This window comes from Anomaloglossus baeobatrachus, chromosome 6 (assembly GCF_048569485.1).
Source record: "Anomaloglossus baeobatrachus isolate aAnoBae1 chromosome 6, aAnoBae1.hap1, whole genome shotgun sequence".
NCBI lineage: Eukaryota > Metazoa > Chordata > Amphibia > Anura > Aromobatidae > Anomaloglossus > Anomaloglossus baeobatrachus.
Genome location: NC_134358.1, coordinates 255665084 through 255688165, shown reverse-complemented (window position 1 = coordinate 255688165; position 23082 = coordinate 255665084).

The window sequence follows — 23082 nt, the reverse complement described above, 5'->3', positions numbered from 1 at the left end:
TTCTTGGACGGCAGGGAAGAGCAGATAATATTGGGGTCTGCCTCTTAGGCCTCTCTTCACATGTCTGTGAAAAACCACGCACGTTTTTCACAGACGTGTCAGAGGTGCGTTTTGCCCTCCGTGAGCCGTGTTTATGGCACACGTGTGTTCTCCATGTGTTATCCATGATAAGACATGGAGAACGGGAACTTTCTACTCACCTGTACCTGGCGTCGCTGTCCGTGGTGCTGCTCTTCGGTCTCCGGTCCTGCCGACTCCCCGCTGCTGCTGCTTCCGGCCGCAGTGAATTGAATATTCAATTAGCATAATGAGCGGCGGTCAGTAGCAAGTGACAGCAGCGGTAGAGTCTGCAGGGCTGGAAAAGTCGAGTAATGTTTTGTTTTTTTTTTCTCACAGACACATGTCTTCTATCCGGTGCATGTCACATGGAACACATCTGTGTGGTCCGTTTGCATTACGTGTGACACGTTTGCGTTCCGTATGACACCCGTGATGCCGGAGAGAAAACGGACATGTCGGCGTGAGAAACACACAGACACATGTAAGTACGGAACGGACACACGTAAGTACAGAACGGACACACGTTCCATTCGCAAATACTTACGTGTGTCCAAAACCATAGGAATACCTAGGTCTATGTGTGTACGTGTGTCCAGTACATCAGAATACTGCCAAACACGTACCGGAGGCACGTACGTGTGAAAGAGGCCTAACTAACAGCATGGAGCAGGCCAGGCTCTCTGCTATGTGATATAACATCCCAGAAGGAAGGGGGAGCACCAAGGAAGAGCTCCAGCATTACAATGATTTACAGGTATTGTGAGGATTTAGAACTGCACTATGGATCTCATTTTTGTAGTTTATAAGGATGTGACCATTAGCAGAATTTTATATCTCTCCGCAGTACCCCTTTATAGGTCTATGATTACATGGGAAAGACCTACATCCTTTTTGGCGCACATGTACATATTATTGCTTCAATAGTGCTACGTCAATCAAGTTAATTTTATTTTTACATTAAGGCTTTGTGCGGACGTACCTGCTGAATTTCTGCAGCGATTTGACAGCTCATGTGCGCTTCAAATCACTGCAGAAACACTGCGTAATTGATGCAGTGTTTCAGCAGAATAAATGCCGAATTCATGCGGTCGGGATGCTGGCTCTCCCATAGACAGAGTGGGAGCTGCATCCATAGAGCACAAATTAATTGACATGCTGCTTTTTTGTACGCACGGATTTGGGTCAAAATTTTGGCCTCCAAATCGCTGCGTTCAAAAAAGCAACGTGCGCACGCCTCATGCACAATCTACATAGATTGTGCAGGGGACGCAGGACGCATGCATTTACACTGCAGTGCTATATGCAGCGTAAATGCATGCAATTACGCAACGTGCGCACGAGCCCTTAAAGGGTATCTGTCGCCATGAAAAAAATTCCCTGAACTACAAAAATGTGTAGATCACTGAATTGATACAGATCCTCAGGATCCAATTCTTACCTCTGAACTCACTTTTCCGTTCTTGCCGTATGCTTATTTTAACCATCAATCTGTTTTTTTTTTCTTCAAATCTACAGTACATGATTCACATAAATGGATAAAAAACGCAAATAAAAATTCATCAAAAACACGCCTTCTGTATGCAGCATATTTCCTGCCAAGTGATGTGTTTTTAATGCAGAAAAATGCTGCAAAAACTCAGTGTGTGAACATATGTTTAGATTAAGTGCCCACCATGGCCATTTGGTGAGTTTTTGATTTTTCACAATTTCCGCATCATTTGTGCACCAATTAGGTTACTTGTGTTTTTTCATTGCGTTTTTTTTTCTTTTTTTTTTTTACATATTGCTCATCTGCCGTTTTTGTCTCTTTTTGGTATATCATGTTTTTATATAACTGCTTTCTTTTGGACATTTCCTGTTACTTAGCTTTGATAAAACTTTATTGATAAAGTCTTGTGTGGATTAAGGGGTGCTTCACACACAGCGAGCTCGCTGCCAAGATCGCTGCTGAGTCACGCTTTTTGTGACGCAGCAGTGACCTCATTAGCGATCTCGCTGTGTGTGACACTGAGCAGCGATCTGGCCCCTGCTGCGAGATCGCTGCTCGTTACACACAGCCCTGGTTCGTTTTCTTCAAAGGCGGGCTTTGCACACTACGACATCGCAGGTGCGATGTCGGTGGGGTCAAATCGAAAGTGACGCACATCCGGCGTCACTTGCGATGTCGTAGTGTGTAAATCCTAGATGATACGATGAACGAGCGCAAAATCGTCGTCATCGTATCATCGCTGCAGCCTCCGACATTTCCATAATGCCGGGGGAGCGACAGGTACGATGTTGTTCCTCGCTCCTGCGGCAGCGCACATCGCTGTGTATGAAGCCGCAGGAGCGAGGAACTTCACCTTACCTGCCTCCCGGCTGCAATGAGAAGGACGGAGGTGGGCGGGATGTTTACATCCTGCTCATCTCCGCCCCTCCACTTCAATTGGCCGCCTGCCGTGTGACGTCACTGTGACGCCGCACGGCCCGCCCCCTAAGGAAGGAGGCGGGTCGCCGGCCAGAGGGACGTCGCACGGCATGTATGTGCGTGTAAAGCTGCCGTAGCGATAATCATCGCTACGGCAGCTTTCACTATATATCGAACGTGCGACGGGGGCGGGACTATCGCTGCAGCATCGGTAACACATTGTTACCGATGTTGCAACGTGCAAAGCCCGCCAAAGGCGCTCTCCCACTGTGACACACAGATCGCTGTGTGTGACAGCGAGAGAGCGACAAATGAAGCGAGCAGGGAGCAGTAGCCGGCGTCTGGCAGCTGCGGTAGGCTGTATCCAAGATAAACATCGGGTAACCAAGGTGGTTACCCGATATTTACCTTAGTTACCAGCCTCCGCCGCTCTCCCGCTGCCTGTGCTGCCGGCTCCGGCTCTCTGCACATGTAGCTGCATTACACATCGGGTTAATTAACCCGATGTGTACTGTAGCTAGGAGAGCAAGGAGCCAGCGCTAAACAGTGTGCGCGGCTCCCTGCTCTCTGCACACATGTAGCTGCATTACACATCGGGTTAATTAACCCGATGTGTACTGTAGCTAGGAGAGCAAAGCTAAGCAGTGTGCGCTGGTAACTAATGTAAACATCGGGTAACCATACCCGATGTTTACCTTAGTTACCAGTGTCCGCAGCTTCCAGACGCCGGCTCCGTGCAAGCGCAGTGTCGCTTGCACGTCGCTGCTGGCTGGGGGCTGGTCACTGGTCGCTGGTGAGATTTGCCTGTTTGACAGCTCACCAGCGACCATGTAGCGATGCAGCAGCGATCCTGACCAGGTCAGATCGCTGGTCGGATCGCTGCTGCATCGCTAAAGTGTGAAGGCACCCTTAATGCGTTATTAGGGTGTTTGCTCTTAAGATTCTAATGATAAGTGAAACCTTCAGAAAACCAGGTAGTTTCCATTCGGATTTTTCTCTATCTATACAAATGGCAAGATGGGGTCTTGGAGGTCAGCGAGATATAGAGTGACAAATGCATTTCCCTGCAAAGTGAAGAAGGATAATGTTCTGCTGCTAATATTCCAGATTTTTTCTATATTTATAATATTTTATATTTTAGGGCTTTGCTCAACAATTTTTTTTACAATTACAATTCAGTTTAAAGAGGTTGTCCACTGCTTAGATAGCCCCTTCTTAAATATTTATATTCCCGAGAGTAGAGTTAGAATAGCAGATACCTACCTCCAGCAAAGTCAGCCCCGGATCATCCGTGCTTGTTAGGCTATGTGCCCACGCTGCGAAAAATGCGCGGATTTTGCCGCGGATTTCTCACGGAAAAGCCGTGGATTTTCCAGAAATCTGCAGCACAGCTACTCCCCAGCCATTTCTATGGCACTTGGGAAATGCTGTGCCCGCAGCGGAAATCGTGCGGATTTTCGTGCGGAAAAATCTGCAGCATGTCAATTATTGTTGCGGATTTTCGTGCGGATTTTGCCTATTCAATTGAATTAAAAAAAATCGCAAAATCCGCAACAAAATCCACGTCAAATCCGCATCAAATCCGCGGCAAATCCGCACAAAATCCGCACCTATGAAAAGGTGCGGATTCCGGGGGAAAGCTGCGGATTTTGATGCCGAAAAATCCGCAGATACAGAGTACCGTGGGCATATAGCCTCACTATTTCTTTCCTTGGACATGTGCACTGCTTCTTTGAATGACATTGATTTGAGGGCAATTTTTTGATGGATAGCACTTGGACCGAAAATACGGTCAGCTGCATGAGCCCTAAAGCAAAGTTAAAAGCTGTAGGGAAACTGGAGAAAATATGAAAGCATATTATTCAAAAATCTTGTTATCAAAAAATTATCATGTTTTAGTTTAATATGTGGGAATTAAATCCCAAATTGATATATCTTTATTGATATATGTCTGTTTAGAACTTCAGGCTAAAAGGAAATCTGTCAGCAGGTTTTTGCTCCCTCATCTGAGAGCAAAGAAATCCTGAATCCAACGATGTATCACTTAGATTACTGGGTGCAGCCATTCTGACACAATCAGATTTTTAAGATGTAGCAGAGCTGATAGAGTTACCCCTACCCACACCAGGCTCTCTATAGCGACTATACATTGACAGTGAGGTGTCGATCAGAGGATAGGGCGAGCTGGACTGCCAAGCACATGACATTGTAGTCCGAGCAATGAGAAGTCCTGCTGCTTATGCCTGCTTTACACACTTCAATAAATCTTTCAATCCGTCGTCGGGGTCAAGTTGTAAGTGACGCACATCCGGCATCGTTCGTGACGTATTTGCGTGTGACACCTACGTGCGATCAAGATTGAACGCAAATACGGTGATCGCATACACGTCGTTTATTCCTCATACATTGGACGTTTTGTTGCACGAACCTAGTCAATTGAAACGTGTGACATCCCTCATACGATTTTGGTGTCTGATGCTATGTGCGCAGGTGTGCGCTCTGCATCGCAGCTTAAAAAAGGTCCGCTTCAGAGCGCAGCTGAAAAGCTGCGTTCTGAAGCGCCTCACAATGTCTGTCATGCACTAATCTCTGTCAGTCGGTCACTATCTCTGTCCCTCTCTCTCTGTCCATGTCAGCCTATCCCTCTTACCCCCTCTCTCATACTCACCGATCCCCGATCACCGGCGCGGCTCTGCACGGCATTCACACTGCTCCGGCGGCTTTTACTGTTTTGAAAAAGCCGGCCGCCCATTAAACAATCTCGTATTCCCTGCTTACCCCGCCCACCGGCGCCTATGATTGGTTACAATGAGACACGCCCCCCACGCTGAGTGACAGGTGTCACACTGCACCCAATCACAGCAGCCGGTGGGCGTGTCTATACTGTGTAGTGAAATAAATAATTAAATAATTAAAAAAAATGGCGTGCGGTTCCCCCCTAATTTTAAAACCAGCCAGATAAAGCCATACGGCTGAAGGCTGGTATTCTCAGGATGGGGAGCTCCACGTTATGGGGAGCCCCCCAGCCTAACAATATCAGCCAACAGCCGCCCAGAATTGCTGCATACATTATATGCGACAGTTCTGGGACTGTACCCGGCTCTTCCCGATTTGCCCTGGTGCGTTGGCAAATCGGGGTAATAAGGAGTTAATGGCAGCCCATAGCTGCCACTAAATCCTAGATTAATCATGTCAGGCGTCTCCCCGAGATACCTTCCATGATTAATCTGTAAATTACAGTAAATAAACACACACACACGAAAAAAATCATTTATTTGAAATAAAAAACACAAACATATACCCTGGTTAACCACTTTAATCAGCCCCAAAAATCCCTCCATGTCCGGCGTAATCCAGGATGCTCCAGCGTCGCTTCCAGCGCTGCTGCATGGAGGTGACCGGAGCTGCAGAATACACCGCCGCTCCTGTCATCTCCACACAGCAAATGAGGTGAGAAGCGCGATCAGCTGAGCTGTCAGTGAGGTTACCCGCTGTCACTGGATGCAGCGGTGGCCGCGGGTAACCTCAGTGACAGATCAGCTGATCGCGCGGCTGTCTTCAGTTGCTGTGTGGAGGTGACCGGAGCGGCTGTGTCTGCTGCAGCTCCGGTCACCTCCATGCAGCAGCGCTGGATGCGACGCTGGAGCATCCTGGCTTCCGCCGGACATGGAGGGCTTTTTGGGGCTGATTAAAGTGGTTAACCAGGGTATATGTTTGTGTTTTTTATTCCTAATAAATGATTTTTTCGTGTGTGTGTGTTTATTTACTGTAATTTACAGATTAATCATGGAAGGTATCTCGGGGAGACGCCTGACATGATTAATCTAGGATTTAGTGGCAGCTATGGGCTGCCATTAACTCCTTATTACCCCGATTTGCCAACGCACCAGGGCAAATCGGGAAGAGCCGGGTACAGTCCCAGAACTGTCGCATCTAATGCATGCGGCAATTCTGGGCGGCTGTTGGCTGATATTGTTAGGCTGGGGGGCTCCCCATAACGTGGAGCTCCCCATCCTGAGAATACCAGCCTTCAGCCGTATGGCTTTATCTGGCTGGTTTTAAAATTAGGGGGGACCGCACGCCGTTTTTTTAAATTATTTAATTATTTATTTCACTACACAGTATAGACACGCCCACCGGCTGCTGTGATTGGGTGCAGTGTGACACCTGTCACTCAGCGTGGGGGGCGTGTCTCACTGTAACCAATCATAGGCGCCGGTGGGCGGGGTAAGCAGGGAATACGAGATTGTTTAATGGGCGGCCGGCTTTTTCAAAACAGTAAAAGCCGCCGGAGCAGTGTGAATGCCGTGCAGCGCCGGAGATCGGGGATCGGTGAGTATATGAGAGAGGGCTGCTCAATTCAGTTACTCAGGAGTTTAGCGGTCACTGGTGGGCCCTTCACAGGTGACCGCTAATCAGGACGCGACACAGACAGAGCCGCAGCATGACAATGAAGTCGGGTGAGGTTCACCCGAGTTCATTCTGATTGTGCGGCTCTGTCTGTGTCTGCTGTCATCTGCCATTCAGCTCTGCTACATGGCTGTCTATGTCTGCTGTCAGCGGCCATGTAGCAGAGCTGAATGGCAGATGACATAGTAAAAACGCATCCCTACACATTACACACGCTTGTCAAGTCAATAAATAAAAAAAAAAAAAAAAGGTGCCCAATGCATACGTCACAGAACACATGATCTAAAGGATCGCACACAAAATTGATCAATTTAACATAGACTACTAACGCACGTGTGACAGCAAATGAACGACCTACGTGCAATCTCATTCAATCGCATATGCGACCTGGGTGTGTCACATCGCATACGAGATCGCACACCTAATTGTAAGGTGTAAAGCAGGCTTTAGACAAACAACAAATAAGCAACAGATCCATCCTTGACAAACCAGGAATCACTGAATTTGCTGTGTTAACCCTTGCAACATGCTGTCTTGAGCTTACATAGCAAAAAGCTGCTGACAGATTTCCTATAACTTTAGGATATGAAGGCTGTGCAGCAACTACATGGAAAATTAGACTAGAAACAGAAGGGTAACTTTGGAACAATATAGGACTTGAGGCGACAGAGCACTCTGGACCATTCGACATTGTTATTCCACATGGTTTTGTAGCCAATCAGCAACCACTAATGGATGTGGATGAAGCAGTCCATTAGTGGCACAGCAATTTGAATTGAGGCCTGGGAGAACTGGAGCCAGAATTGATGGAATGGTGCTGGTGCAGGAGCTACCTGCTATTTTTATTTTACACTTGGGAATATAAGTAGGTGCTATGCAAGTAGTGGACAAAACTTTAAACACAAAAGTAAAGCAACATTGTAAATGTTCTGTAAGAAACTCCCGTAAAGGGGTGTTCTGATTTTGGAAAAATTAACCTGAATGCAGATTGATGAAAAAATAGCAAACTGTCCTTTACTCACCCTCCCCAGGTCCAGTGCCGATTCTCTGCTGCTTCCAGTGTCTGTTATTGGCTGCAGCGCTGATTCATGTCGATAGAACTGTATCCTAAACCTGAGCTCAGCGATTTAATAGCACAAGCTGGGATCAGGTATTGGCCATCATGTTGTCTACTTGACATCGCTACTGCAAACAATATAAGAAACAGGGAGCAGTAGGGAAGACTCAGCACTGGACCCTGGGAGGGGGAGTAAAGCACACTTTGTTTTTTGAAAACAAGCAGCAAGGGAAAAGGGTGTTTCTGCAACAGGAAAATCCCTTTAAGGTTTTGTGCCAATAGCTTTTCAACATGCAATCTGTTTCCATAGTTACAGCGTATAAACAAACCCTACCGGTATAGTGTAATCCTGCAGCCATACTCTATATTTCGTCATCTGTCATCTGTTTGTTACTAATATACATTCAGTATGTTGATAAGAAGGAGACAGAGGAACAGAAGAATAACTACAGGAGGGGACTAGACAGTTTATCGAAAGTATGTAACTATGGAGAGACACTGCTCTGCATAGAAGCTGGAAACACAAAACGGCAGCAAGACGGACAGTTGCTACATATTGTATTTTAGATACATTTAAGAAATCATATAAAATTGTTGCAAAGATGTATAACTCTTTAAAAGTAAAATAAAAGCTTGAAATTGAAATCCAAGTCAGAACAATTAGTAAATTGCACGATATGTTCTTTTGGAGAAGAAGACATGTACCTCCTGGAATCATTGTTATTTCGTAATGTGTAATTCAGGGCAACTCAGGCTGTATTCTCAGGATGGGGTTTTCTCCATCCCAAAAAATGGTCTGATCAGATTTTGATCAGAGTGGGATTCATTTTTCTTGGAGGTGAAGAATAAAATAATTTTTTTCTGCATCTTCTCTACTCTGTCGGTATGGGAAAATTGGAGTGCGGTCATCCGAGTAGGGTCCGATTTTTTTATTGTGGATCCATAAACTTGAATGGCCAAGTGTGACCTTGTATGCTGCCATTTTTTTTCCTTGTAGAAGGGTTATACCTGATTGATTTTAATTCTCCATTTGCAGGTTCCTGTCTGCCCATAAATTGTACGTTTTTTTAACCCAAAGAGAGGCATTAGTGTGAGAGGGACCCAACAAACATGAGGTCGCCTTGCTACTGGCTGTTGAGCTCACATAAAACCTGGCCATTTTTGTGTGCTAAGTATCTCAATGTTTGTATGTTTTTCATAGCAGTAATGCATGTCTAAATCCCATATTCATTGTTCCACATATTCATACTACATACTACAGAGTGCAACTGTCTCCTTTTTGTTATTATTTTCTTTCCTCGAACATGTGCATTGCCTCATTGGTCTGAGTGTAATCTGTTTTTTGACAGATAGCACTCAGATCAAAAATCCGGTCATCTGTTATACTGGTGAAAATATAAAAACAAATTATTTAAAACACTTTTTGATTAAAAAATGATCATGTCGTAGTTTCAGATTTGGATTTTGAACCCTGACTTGACAGATAGGCTGTTTAGAACAGTAGGCTTAACTTTAGGATATGAAGGCTGTGATACAACTACATTGAGAATTAGACCAGAGGCACAGATGGGTAAACTGTTTGGAACAATATACGACTTTAATATTTTGGGGCTGGTTATGAAATTCCTCCCTCTACATTTCTCATTTGTGAACAGGTGCAAATAAAACAGTGTAAACTCAGAAGGGATAAGCCGTTCTCCACACATCTGTGAGATGACAATAATGTGTATCTTTTAATTCTGAGATTACATAAATTCTTATTCCAAGTATCTTATGTTAAAACTCAACATAATATATAGTTCTCTCAGTAAAGCTCACAATTAGTGATGTGTGACCACTACCATGCTTGGGTGCTCGGTACTCGTAAAGAGCAGTTGGACGCTTGGACTGACTCAAATCGTGTACCAAGTACAATGGAAGTCAAATGGGAAGATCTTTCGGAAAAATGCTTAAGTTCCCCATCGACTTCCATTATACTCAGGTACTTGAGTCGCACCCATCCGAGCCTCCAACTGCTAGTTATGACTACCGAGCACCTGAGCATGATAGTGCCCGCTCATCACTAATCATTACGAGTACTGAGCACCTGAGCATGGTAGTGCCCGCTCATCACTAATCGTTATGAGTACCGAGCACCCGAACATGGTAGTGCTTGTTCATCACTTAGCTTTATGAGTACCAAGCATCCGAACATGGAAGTGCTCGCTCATCACTAATCTTTATGAAGGCCAAGTATTCGAATATAGTAGTGCTCGCTCATCACTAATTTTTATGAGTACCAAGCACCCGAGCATGGTAGTGCTTGCTCATCACTAATCTTTATGATTACCGAGCACCCGAACATGGGAGTGCTTGCTCATCACTGCTCACAATCTATATTTTGTCTCAACTGTATTGTATCCTTAGGTACAAATAACATCTGACGACATATTAATATTTTATATGATGCTTACTCCTACATTTTATATCTGAAATCTACTTCTTACAACTGTATTTGCAATTGTATATTACTATATATTACATGTAAACGTTGTGAAGCTATTCAGGATAATAGTTGAAATGTCACCTGATGAAACTTGATGAAAGTATAAATGACACATCACCTGAAGTAATGTAACAGAATGTCATATTGTCATAAATAATATGTTGAAATTACTATTTTGGTTTGTCACTCACATTTTTTTCTACATACGTCAATGATGCCCCTATAGATATAAATGGACGCACAAAGATAAAATATATTATTATAAGGGGTGTTAAATTAAGAATTGGATTATACTGAAAGAAAGCGTTTCATGTTCTGCAGGACAATGCTGAGAGGCAATCAAGAGTTAATGAAAGTACATTTGGTGGAGCTGTATGGGAGGTGGAGGAAGAGAAATCAGACAATAAGACTTTGCTTCATTCATCTTGTTTATTTTTGCAGAGTGTTGTTGATTGGAGTTTAATGTAAAGAATAACATTTGCTGAATGGAATTCCTCCAGCATAAGAAACGCAAGAGCCGGGGGTCTCTCTCACATTGTGAGTTGTGTGTATATATATATATATATATATATATATGGCTCTCCAACAGTACCGAATACTAGAACTGGGTCCATATGCCTTTCTGTATGGCTCGCTCCTGCTGGTGAGTGCAGGGTCTCAGGCGGTGACCTGCAGTTGAGTGGATGCAGACTTTTTCCATCAAGCTCTGCCGGGATACCACACACAGAGCCCAAGTGTCAGTTTACTGCCCTCAGCTCGGCTCCTTCTCCCAAAGCTCACAGTAATTACACAAAGAAAACCTAAATTAACCGAACAGGCGTCGACAGTTTCCCCTAGAGCATCCCTGCAACTATTTACACTCAACCTACTCCAAGTGGCGTCTTACGATTGTACATATTACCAAGGGGCATCAAGTATATTATGTCCCCAACAAACCGGGATTTTCTCCTATAAGGAATTTGTCTATATAGGAACAGCAGAGGGGAATTTGTTAATGTACAAAAATTACTCTCCTAGGGGAAAAAAGAAAAAGTTTACTGGCATCCCAAAGTAAACATATACAACACGTTAGGGGTTCTTAATCAATATATTGATAAATACGGTGTCTTAAAAAAATGTCATTTTACAAGGACCATGATTGAGGGCTGAATATCTGCCATGTGAGACTTGGAATCAGGAATGGTTTCACCATTTAGCCATTGGAGTAACCTCATAAAACATCGTGCTAAATTTAAAGCCACATATATTCAAAATCAACAGGATTTAGATGGGATCGGCTATCTAATGTTTATGGTGGTCTTCCCTCTCTCCTCTGACAGATGTCAGGAGAGAGAAGGATCCTGCCTGATGCACTTTACCAGCGATCCTTCTGTTTTGTCGCATAGATAAACCACTGAGGAGTCTGGAAACAGCTCTCATAGAGAACACAGGAATGTTTGGCCAAACCGAACATTCCTGTCTATGGGGGAGTTGGGAGAGATAACTGTTGGACGAACTATCGTTCAGCTGGCAACAATCTAATGTGTATGACCAGCTTAAGTTCTGGACCTGCAATAAACTAGTACACAAAAAATAAATGTTGTCTACTGGCATGATGTTAATCCATGTCATGTGATGTCTGTCTGTAAAGCGCTGTGGATCTAATGGCGCTATATTATTATTTATTCCATGGCGCCTTACAAGTGAAAAGCTATACTAGCGGATAAAGTAAGTGTATTCTTTACTATGTTGGTTAGTAAAGGATCCATGACCAGTATAGGTGGAGGCCTGGATCACTTCCCTATAGTGTGATCTAGACTATATAGCTCTGAAACCAGGGTCTTTTACTTGGAGGAAAACGTTAGTAATCCAAGACAAAATATGAATAGAGATTACATTACTAGTTGGTCCATAGCAAATGAGAATAAATGTCATAACTGTTAAATATAAAGAAGAGGTAAAACATTTTAATAAATTTAGGGGATGCCAAAAAGGGCCAAGAAGGGTCGAATTTTCAACATATCTTAACTAGTCTGGTTGACTTTGACTTTCTTGACATAGGGGAAAAGGGTTAACTAGCCTTGTGCTTAGTGTCTGAGAGGGGAATATAAGAAATTCCTTTGTGTAATGCAGCTGATCCCATGTTTGGCACAGGGAATTGTTTGACTTCCCATGAAATAGTGATCTGGAAGTGCTGCCAGCTTTTGGTTTCTTGAAATGCTCTTTTGTAATCATTATTCGGTTAAAGCAAATCTCTTTCTTATTGCGGTTTCATTTCAGCGCTCATCATGGACACACACAATCCTCTTATCCTTTGGTAACCTATGTCTAGCTGAGGAGCTCCTTGAAGACTAGGCCATTCCTAAGAACATTACTTGATTGTTTTACTGCATTTTGGTGATTGCAGAACATAATGTCAGCTCTGTGACAAGTGTCTTTTCTAGTCTCCAACATGATGTGTATAACAGACATCCCTGATTTGGCACATCTTAGTCGGGACTAAAAGAAAATATGTAACTTTTCATGTGGAGCTGCTCCATACAAACATTTCCAGAACATCAATAAAGCTGTCTTCTGCTGAGGACCATTTGGGAGATGTCTTCAATTCCCCATATACCAGCAGTCCTGGTTTCTTAGAAGCCCCATAACTCCCACCTTGAAACCCCAGTGTTTATTTCTATAGATTTCCTATTCTATAAACACTCCTTTGCAGCAGCATTTGCAATCTTTATGAGGCTGATCTGTGCTGAATGCTGCCATTAAAGTTGGACTTTGCTGGGCTTAAGGAAAAATCCTGTGCAGTTATTGACACAGGAAACCCAAGGATTTGTAGACTTGACAGATTAAATCATCAACAAGGCGAGGGAGGTCTAAGAGGGAGACCTACTGGGGGAATAGAGCTTTCATGAATTCGCCTATGTTGTTACACTGCAGCCGGGGGAAAATATTCATTCTGCTGAACGATATACGCTACATTTATATTATAAACACCACACAGGAGGAAGACGAGGTAGGGAGGGTCCAAAGAAATAATGTAGATCTTGGTTTACCTGTCCTTACGGCATCTTGCTTATTGTTTTGTCCTGAGAGTGCAGGCACAATAACCCTACGGAGGGAGGAATATGTCAGGCTGTAATCATGGGGAAAAATGAGGTGTCTTAGTGGAAGCACATCTGTGCCCTTATGCAAACATCTGCAGAACATCCAGCTGCAGAACACACAGCCAGGTAACCTTCTGGGGAGCCCAAATCTTATACAGCTGTCAGAGGAACTGTGATAAGCCATCTATCATCTGCCAGCACACACACACATCAGCGTGGAGGTCTGCGGGAGCTGGACATTAGACAGCACTGCCAGTCCCCTTACATGACACAGGTGTTCCTGCAGAATCTATAGCTCAACATATACTGTAGAATAAATACCTGTCAGCAAGTAATCCTTGGAAATGTCCTACGTATCTGTTGGTGATACAGAACGGTTGTCTGTAAAATGAAAAGAATAAAGTATGCAGAAAGCGTGTTAATGTAAAAAAGCAAAATATAGGTGAAATATTATTATTTAACAATGTCAAGCCATGGTACCATCCATGGTTTGATAACATCTTGCATCACATTTCAAAGGCGTTGATTCTTCTTCTGTCTTGTTTCTTTATCATCCAGGATTCACATCCAAATGTGACTACAGAAAAGACCAGAGCAGACAATGTACGAGCCGTGTCTTCATCACCAGTGAAATGTTTCTCGATTTGAAGACCTTGTCCAGTGACTTCACTGTTGAGTTGCCCTATCTATTCTCCTATTGACATCTTGTCTCGTTGCTGTATCTTGAGTGATCATTGATCTGAGTTCGTTGAGGTCCTTCACAACTTCCAGTTCATCGCCGTCCATCTCAATCAACTATAAAAAAACTGAAGAAAGCACAGTTTCCTAAACTATTGCAATTAATAGCCAATCTATCTCAGCAAACCAAATCCAGAAATCAGGAGCCAGTCTGCGATTGTGCAAAGACGACTTCAAAACCATTCCCACTGTTTCCTTCATTTCTACCTGGAGAAATGGCGCAGCATGGTCTGCTATTTTTTATACCGGATGCTTGACAGACCCCATTACAGTCAATAGCGCGCCTTTTGTGATCCACATTCTGGATAAACTCATTTTTTTGTTGATCCTATGATGGAACAGAAAAGCAGAATTCCTAATGCAGACATTAATGAATGACGCTGAAATTAGGGGCAATTAAATTATGCTGCATTTTTATAAAAAAAAATCTGATTGTGGCAGAATTGCTGAAGAAGACGCTGCACATAATAAACAATGCAATCACATATATATCCTAAAGCTCTGTTCACACTAACAGTATGGCTTCTATTTATAATGATAGCTATGATTCCATGACCGATCCATTTTCCAACTGATTATGATGGGATCTGCCAGGCTACATATTTTTTTTATAAAGAGGTTGTCCTGGCAAAATAAAATTTGGCCAAGGTGACAGGATACGTAAAATATAACAAACTAAGCCATATTCAGCTACCGCTCTATCCTGGATCCTAGGCAGGGCACTTCATGTTCAGTGAAGAGACAGGAACTGGTGATGTCACTGTTCTACCACCCGCCAAACTGCTGCAGTCTGTGACTGGCTGCAACGGTCAGGTGACTTTAGCAGCGCATCAGATGTTTTAGGATGATACACTGCTCAAAGTCACCTGATTGCTGCAGCCAATCACAGACTGCAGCGGTCTGACGCCAGTGGAACAGTGATACTTCCTCTTCCTGTGCACATTAGACCAGGGACACAGTCTCCATTGCTTCAGGTCAATGTCAATAAATATGGCTGAATCTGCTATTTTTTCTCCCCTTTTCTGGGCAATTTTTTCTTTTACCAGGACAACCCCTTTAATTTTTACAATAAGAAAAATACTGCAGCCAGTACTATTGTTGATGTCAAAAGTGTCAGGAAATGTTATGAATACCTTTGAAGTGTGAACAAATCCCAAACTTGGTGTTCAATATATCCATTTTATTAGTTTTCTCTAAGAAAGTGCTGTAGAAGAAAACACATTACTCAGCTGACAAAATTGCATTATTACGTAGCACAAGTAACATATAAACTAGTGCGGTATACATTTCTTTGTGCTTTTTTGGTATAACTAAACAGATTGGAATTTGATGTATAACACTAAGGCTAGGGCCCCACTTTGCGTTTTGAACCTGCGTTTCTGCAGCGTTTTGAGCTTGAGCGTTTTATGGCCAAAAGGCATGCGTTTTGTTTTTCCATGTTATCCTATGGAAAATGTGAAATTTCTGACCACACTTTGCTTTTCAAAACGCTGCATTTAATTTGCATATTTTGTGGCAAAAACCATGCGTTCAAAGAAGCAACATGTCAATTGTTTTTGCCATTTTAGGTGCGTTTTGCTAACATTGAAGTCTATGAGAAATGGCAAAAACCAAGATTCCAGCAAATTCCTGCGTTTTACCTGCTTTTTCCAGTGCAGAAAACATGCGTTTTGGACTTCAACAACGCATGCTTTTTGGACATCAAAATAATTATTTCATATGTCCCTTTACACACACACATAATTCGACAATTAAAAATAAGAATTTTAATAAATTATTGCTATTTTTCCATTAAATATCATATTACCGCTAAAATTTCATTAAATTAATCTATTTTCATTATTTTTCACAAAAATATAGATTTGTTTCTTTTTTTCCAATTTTTTTATTGAGTTTGACTAATTAAACTTTATTTAACAGTGTCATAATGTTCAAAACGCATCTATCAAAATGCAGGTGGAAAAGCAGGTAAAAAGCGCTGAAAACGCATCAAAAACGTGGTAAATACGCATACGTTTTCAGCGCTAAATTTCTGAAAAAGTCAACTTTGGTCAAATCAATTAAGCCCAAAATGTGCGTTTAGAACTGCAAGTAGATGAACGTAAAGTGGGGCCCTAGCCTAAGTTCCTTTTTATTCTGTGTAAATGATCCCCCAAAAATAACAACCATAAATCCTTATTGATATAACATAAACGGATGCAAACTGTTTTATTTTTTTGCATCAGTTTGCCACCCATAGAGATGAATGGGTTCTGTCAAATGATCTTTTTTCTTTTATAAAACATAAAAAAAATACATAAACAATAGTGCAAACACAACCTCAACTTCGCCTCACTGCTATTCGGAGTAGATCACATCACATCACATCAGTTTGGAACAATTACAGAGAAATGATAAAAAATAAAAATATGAAAAACTTATAAGAAATTATTCTCTCATCCTTTTCAGAAACTTTATGTTTGAAAGTACAAATAAGAATGTAGAAAAAAAACAAAAAACAAAACAAAAAAACAGCAAAAAACCCAAAATAAAAAATAAAATAATAATAATAGTAATAATAATAATAATAATAAAAACAAACAAACAAACAAAACACAAACAGAAACAAAAATATAGTCCGAATGGTTCCTGATTCTGTACAGGTTTAGAATAATTTTTATAGTGTCACCCTATTTAATAGAATAATGTATAATAATAATAATAATGATAATAATAATAATAATAATACAAAAAAACTAAATGAACACAAAACGTTTAAAAAAGATAGACAAAACAACACAATTAGAAAAACGATATGTGACATCTAAGCTAAATACATTTTATCTGATTATGATAAAGACTGCCATTCTAATCTACCACCCTTTAATTGTGGTGAACGTCTGTGGAAAAACTACCCCACACACCCTTATAGGTACCTGCATTGCAAATCTGTATGTGTTTTTATATTTAAAATTTCATTTTGGATTTAAATAGGGATATTTGCATTTGGATAAAATGGGTGAATATGCCAAATATCTATGAAACTATTAACTAGATCTGGAATATCCAATATACCTACACATTTTAAAACATTTCTTAATAAGGTGGGAATGAGAATAAAAAATATATGTTTTGCTTGAATAGGAGCAAATTACAGAAATTTTACCTACTGAAAATAGTCACACTTTTTTTTCCTTCTTTTGTTTTTGGGCAACTTATCCAAAAATCACTTACATCTAACATTTTTATATACAAAATGAAAAAAGTCAATTATATAGATTATAAAATATATTATATATATATGAAAATATTAATATGAATACACTAGCAGTGATCACTGTAAATGGTAAAATTATAACTGCAGTCACTATTACTTCTACAAGCTCCTCTGTCAGCTTGGTCATTTACAGATTTGGTTATTTTTTTTTCTGACGCACACTAATCAAATATTTTTACAGACTGACGATGAATTTAAAGATGGGAACCACATACTCATTTCACAATATGCCTTTCACACTGTGCCATGGATCTTGCACTGCCTCCAATGTCAATGGAAGTCAAATGTTAGCTATCTAATATATAGTCTAATATATAGTCATGTGTGCTTATATATAATAATTAATAATAATTTTATTCATTTATATAGCGCTATTAATTCCACAGTGCTTTACATACATTTGCAACACTGTCCCCATTGGGGCTCACAATCTAGAGTCCCTATCTGTATGTCTTTGTACTGTGGGAGGAAACTGGAGTACCCGGAGGAAACCCACGCAAACATGGGTAGAACATACAAACTCCTTGCAGATGATGTCCTTGGTGGGGTTTGAACCCAGGACCCCAGCACTGCAAGACTTCAGTGCTAACCACTGAGGCACCGTGTCGCATGCATATATATATATGTATGTATATATATATGTATATATATATATTTATATATATGTATATATATATTTATTTATATATATGTATATATATATGTGTATATATAGATATATATATATATTTGTGTTAATTTATATATATATATGTATATATATATATATATACACACACACAAATATACACACCCACATTTTTATGTATATATGTATATATATATATATATATATATATATATATATATATATACACGCACACACACACAAATATACACACACCCATTTTTATATATATATACATGTGGGTGTCGGCATACATTTTTGGGTGTATGGTATGTGTGTATCTATCTATCTATCTATCTATATATCTATATATATATATATATATATATATATATATATATATATATACACGCACTCTATACAAAACAATTGATATATGTGCATATATGTATGTGTATATATATATATATATATATATATATATATGTACTTTACATATATACAGATAGTTCTGTAATTATTGCTCAATGAGATCTGTATCTATACCTCTAGCAGACACTACATGTATCAGATTGCCTTCACTTATTGAGTTTGCACCTCCAACTGCTCTTGAAAAAGACAAATCTGTACAGATAACAGTATATGTTTGCAGTACAAGCTGGAAGTAAAGAAAAAGGAGCAAAAAATCTTATTTGAAGGCATAGATATACAGTAGATGACAGCATTTCTGCATTGCAGCAAATAGATACAGTATGCTGTAAGTCTCATTATGTAGACCTATGTGTCATTACACATTTCTGCTGGGTCTTGTAGTTCTTTAGGAGCTCCATTAATTATTCAGGAATGCATGTGCCCCGATCAGATCTGGATTTATGTTTTGCCCCCTCCCCCCCCCCCCCCCTCGGCCTCCAGTGTGAGTGTGCTGTGTAATGTGTGCAGTTTTGTGTTTTGTCTTCCAGTGTATAGTGAAAACTTTCTTTCTTTTTTTTTTAACATGAGAATACAACTCCCCGCTGTGAAGAGGATACAACAATCTGTCCTGCAGGAAGCACATGCCTTCCCCAAATATAGGACAGAAAAACATGGACGTGACGCTGGCGGATCCTGTGCGGGGCTCGGCTGCCCCAGTGTCTCCCAGTGCAGATCGCTGCATGGATTATTACATGGGATATCGCCTGACGTTCAGTCACTGTCCCTTATCTTGTCTGCATTGTTTTCTATCTGACCCATATCTAGGATGTGTAAACAAAAATAGACGGGAAATACAAACATACCTTAGATAGACACCTACTGTACGTCCCGACTACACAACACAAAAAGAAATAAGAAAGAACAACTTGGAATCATTATTTTATTATTACTACGTACAGTATGTGTTCTATTATTATTTCTTTGTTTCCCTCAACTATTATTCTTTATAACTGCAACTTCATTTCAAGAAAAATAATGGGTAAAGAAATCAATGAATCTCAGAAACTGGGATGGACAAAGAAAGGTTAACATTCCAGATAAGATATGGCTCATAGCAGAGAGCACCACAGCTATGAGAACTACATATACATTCTACAGACACATATATAGCACATATATATTCTACATACATATATAGTACATATACATGCAATATACATACTGTATATAGTATATATACATTCTATAGACATACATATATAGTACATATTTATTGTTCAGACACAAATATATAGTACATATTCATTCTACATACATATATACATATATAGTACATATACATTCTACATACGTATTTAGTATATATACTTTCTGCATGCATATATATATATACATATATATATATATATATATATATATAGTACACATATATTCTATAGACATACATATATAATACATATACCTTGTACAGACACACATATATATATATAGTATATGTACATACATACATATATAGTACATAGACCTTATACAGACACATATATAGTACATATACATTCTACATACATATATACATATATAAAGTACGTACAGTATATATTCTACATACATATATAGTACCTATACCTTCTACTCACACATATATACAGTATAATGCATATACATTCTACATACATAAATATACTGTATTGTACATATACATTCTACACACATATACATTATATATTGTAGATATACATTCTAGACACATATATAGTACATAATGTATATACATATATAGTACATATACATTCTATATACATGCATTTTTAGTGCATACATTATATGATCACAGCCTCATAGTTATTATGAGAATCTGTCTATCTATCTATCTATCTATCTATCTATCTCTATCATCTATCTATCTATCTTATCTATCTATTTATCTATATGTCTATCTATCTATCTATCTCTATCATCTATCTATCTTATCTATTATCTATCTATCTATTATCTATCTATCTATTTATCTATATGTCTATCTATCTATCTATCTATCTATCTATCTATCTATCTCTATCATCTATCTATCTATCTATCTATTAGCTATCTATCTATTTATCTATATGTCTATCTATCTATCTATCCATCTCTATCATCTATCTATCTATCTTATCTATCTATCTATCTATTATCTATCTATCTATTTATCTATATGTCTATCTATCTATCTATCTATATCATCTATCCCTCTATCTTTATATCCTCCATCTCTTATCTATCTATCTATCTATCTATATCTCTTATCTATCTTTCCTCTATCTTCTACCTATTATCTATCTCTTATCTATCCAGCCATCTCTTTATCTATCTATTTATCTCTCTATCAGCTATCTTTCTTATCTATCTATCTATCTATCTATCATCTATCTATCTATCTATCTATCCCTCTATCTATCTATCCATCCATCCATCCATCTATCTATCTATCTATCTATCTATCTATCTATCTATCTATCCACCTATCTATCTATCTATCTATCTATCTATCTATCTATCCATCTATCAATCTATCTATCTATCTATCTCGCAATCTTTTATCTCTATTATCTATTTATCAATATATTTATTATCTATCCATAGATCTATGTATTGTTTATCTCTCTCCCTCTGTGTGTTTGTCTATCTGTGTGTAGTGATATTGCTGTAACTACAGAACACTAGACGTCGCTTGTGTGAAGAAATCTGCGGGAGAAACTTCTCATTCACCCGGGTGTTTCCAAGAAAGTCCAATAAACTCTCATTACCAGGTGTGTCCCGCAGGTGGCGCTGTGCTGCAGATAATTCCTCTCTGCTCCGTAGATCTCACAGTGCAGGTGTGGACATCACTGACAGGAGCTTCTTATATAGGCAAACTACGTGTATAGCTTATATTTAGCTGCACAGAATGCTTTCTGGAAATGATACAATATATAGAATGTAATGTAACATTTACAATCGCACAATAATAACTAATACCTAGAGAAGATGGGCTTTCACTTGTTCACACCTGCGTTTTGCATTCCTGTTTCCACATTCTCTTTTGGGAGCTCAGAAAGCAAATAATAGCGAAGGATGGATATGTCACCTAACAAATTGCACTAGAACCATATTTACTATATTGACTACAGTAATGTCTGTTATTTTATTGGAAAAACAGCATTATGCACTATTTATTTTAGTAATTGCAAAGCACAAGTGTGAACTGAGCCTTCTAAATACTTTTTATTTTTTTCATTTGTCATACTTGCAGCATAGAATGCATAGCAGACACACAAGCCAATGCACCTATGATCTGGTGACAGTCTGCCTTACATTGCTGGCTTCACAGTGCTAGGAACAGTAATAGGAATTATGTGTTAGTTTTCCATTATTAGAAACAGAAAAATGGAATTAATACAGGGGATGGATCGGTTACATGACATAGTACCCCATAAGAACATTTTGGAAAGGAAAGCACCACCCTAAAAGGGAGATGAACTGAATGAAAAGAGAAAATAAATGTGCTAATGACAAGAGCTCACACTAAAAGATACTTTATTAGTCACACAAGAGCCAAAAAACATAGAAAAAAAACACTTAAAAAGCCCAAGGTTAAAATATATCAAACAAAGACTCATAAATAATATCCCAAATAGAAACCCATGGGTAATCCCTGAGGACAACTAAATCAGCCAAAAAAATGCAATAGACACCTTTGTATCCAAGAGTTTAAAAAGAAAGGATGAACATGATAAACACCTCAAATCTCAAAAGGTCTTTACTGGCTCCAACACTAGCATTGAAAGATACACAATGTAGCGATGGATATCTAACTGTATACAAATAAATAGTAAGAAGGGTATTTATAAGTGCAAGGATGGAGAAAAAATCCCAAAGGAAGAAAATAGGCAATAGCTGAGCCAGGCAAATACGTGGGAAAAGATGATTTGGATGTACTCATCTCTGTTTGTACATTTGTACGGTTCATATGTCTCTACCTTCATCTGTCCCTGTATACCTTTGCTTTAAATATGTATACAAGTGCATCTCAGTAAATTAGAATATCATCAAAAAGTTAATTTATTTCAGTAATTCAACACAAAAAGAGAAACATTTTATATACTGTAGTCATTACAAAGTGATCTATTTCAAGTGTTTATTTCTGTTAATGTTGATGATTATGGCTTACAGCCAATGAAAACCCAAAAGTCCTTATCTCAGGAAATTAGAATATTATATAAGACCAACTGAAAAAATGATTTAAACTCAGAAATGTTGGCGCCTACTGAAAAGTCTGTACAATAAATGCACTCAATACTTGGCCAGGGCTCTTCTTGCATAAATTACAGCAACAATACGGCATGGTGGCGGTCAGCCTGTGGCACTGCTGGGGTGTTATGGAAGCACAGGTTGCTTTGATTGCAGCCTTCAGCTCGTCTGTATTATTGGGTCTGTTGTCTCTCATCTCTCATCTTCCTCTTGACAATACCCCATAGATTCTCTATAGGGCTTAGGTCAGGCGAGTTTGCTGGCCAATCAAGTACAGTGGTACTGCGATTATTAAACTAGGT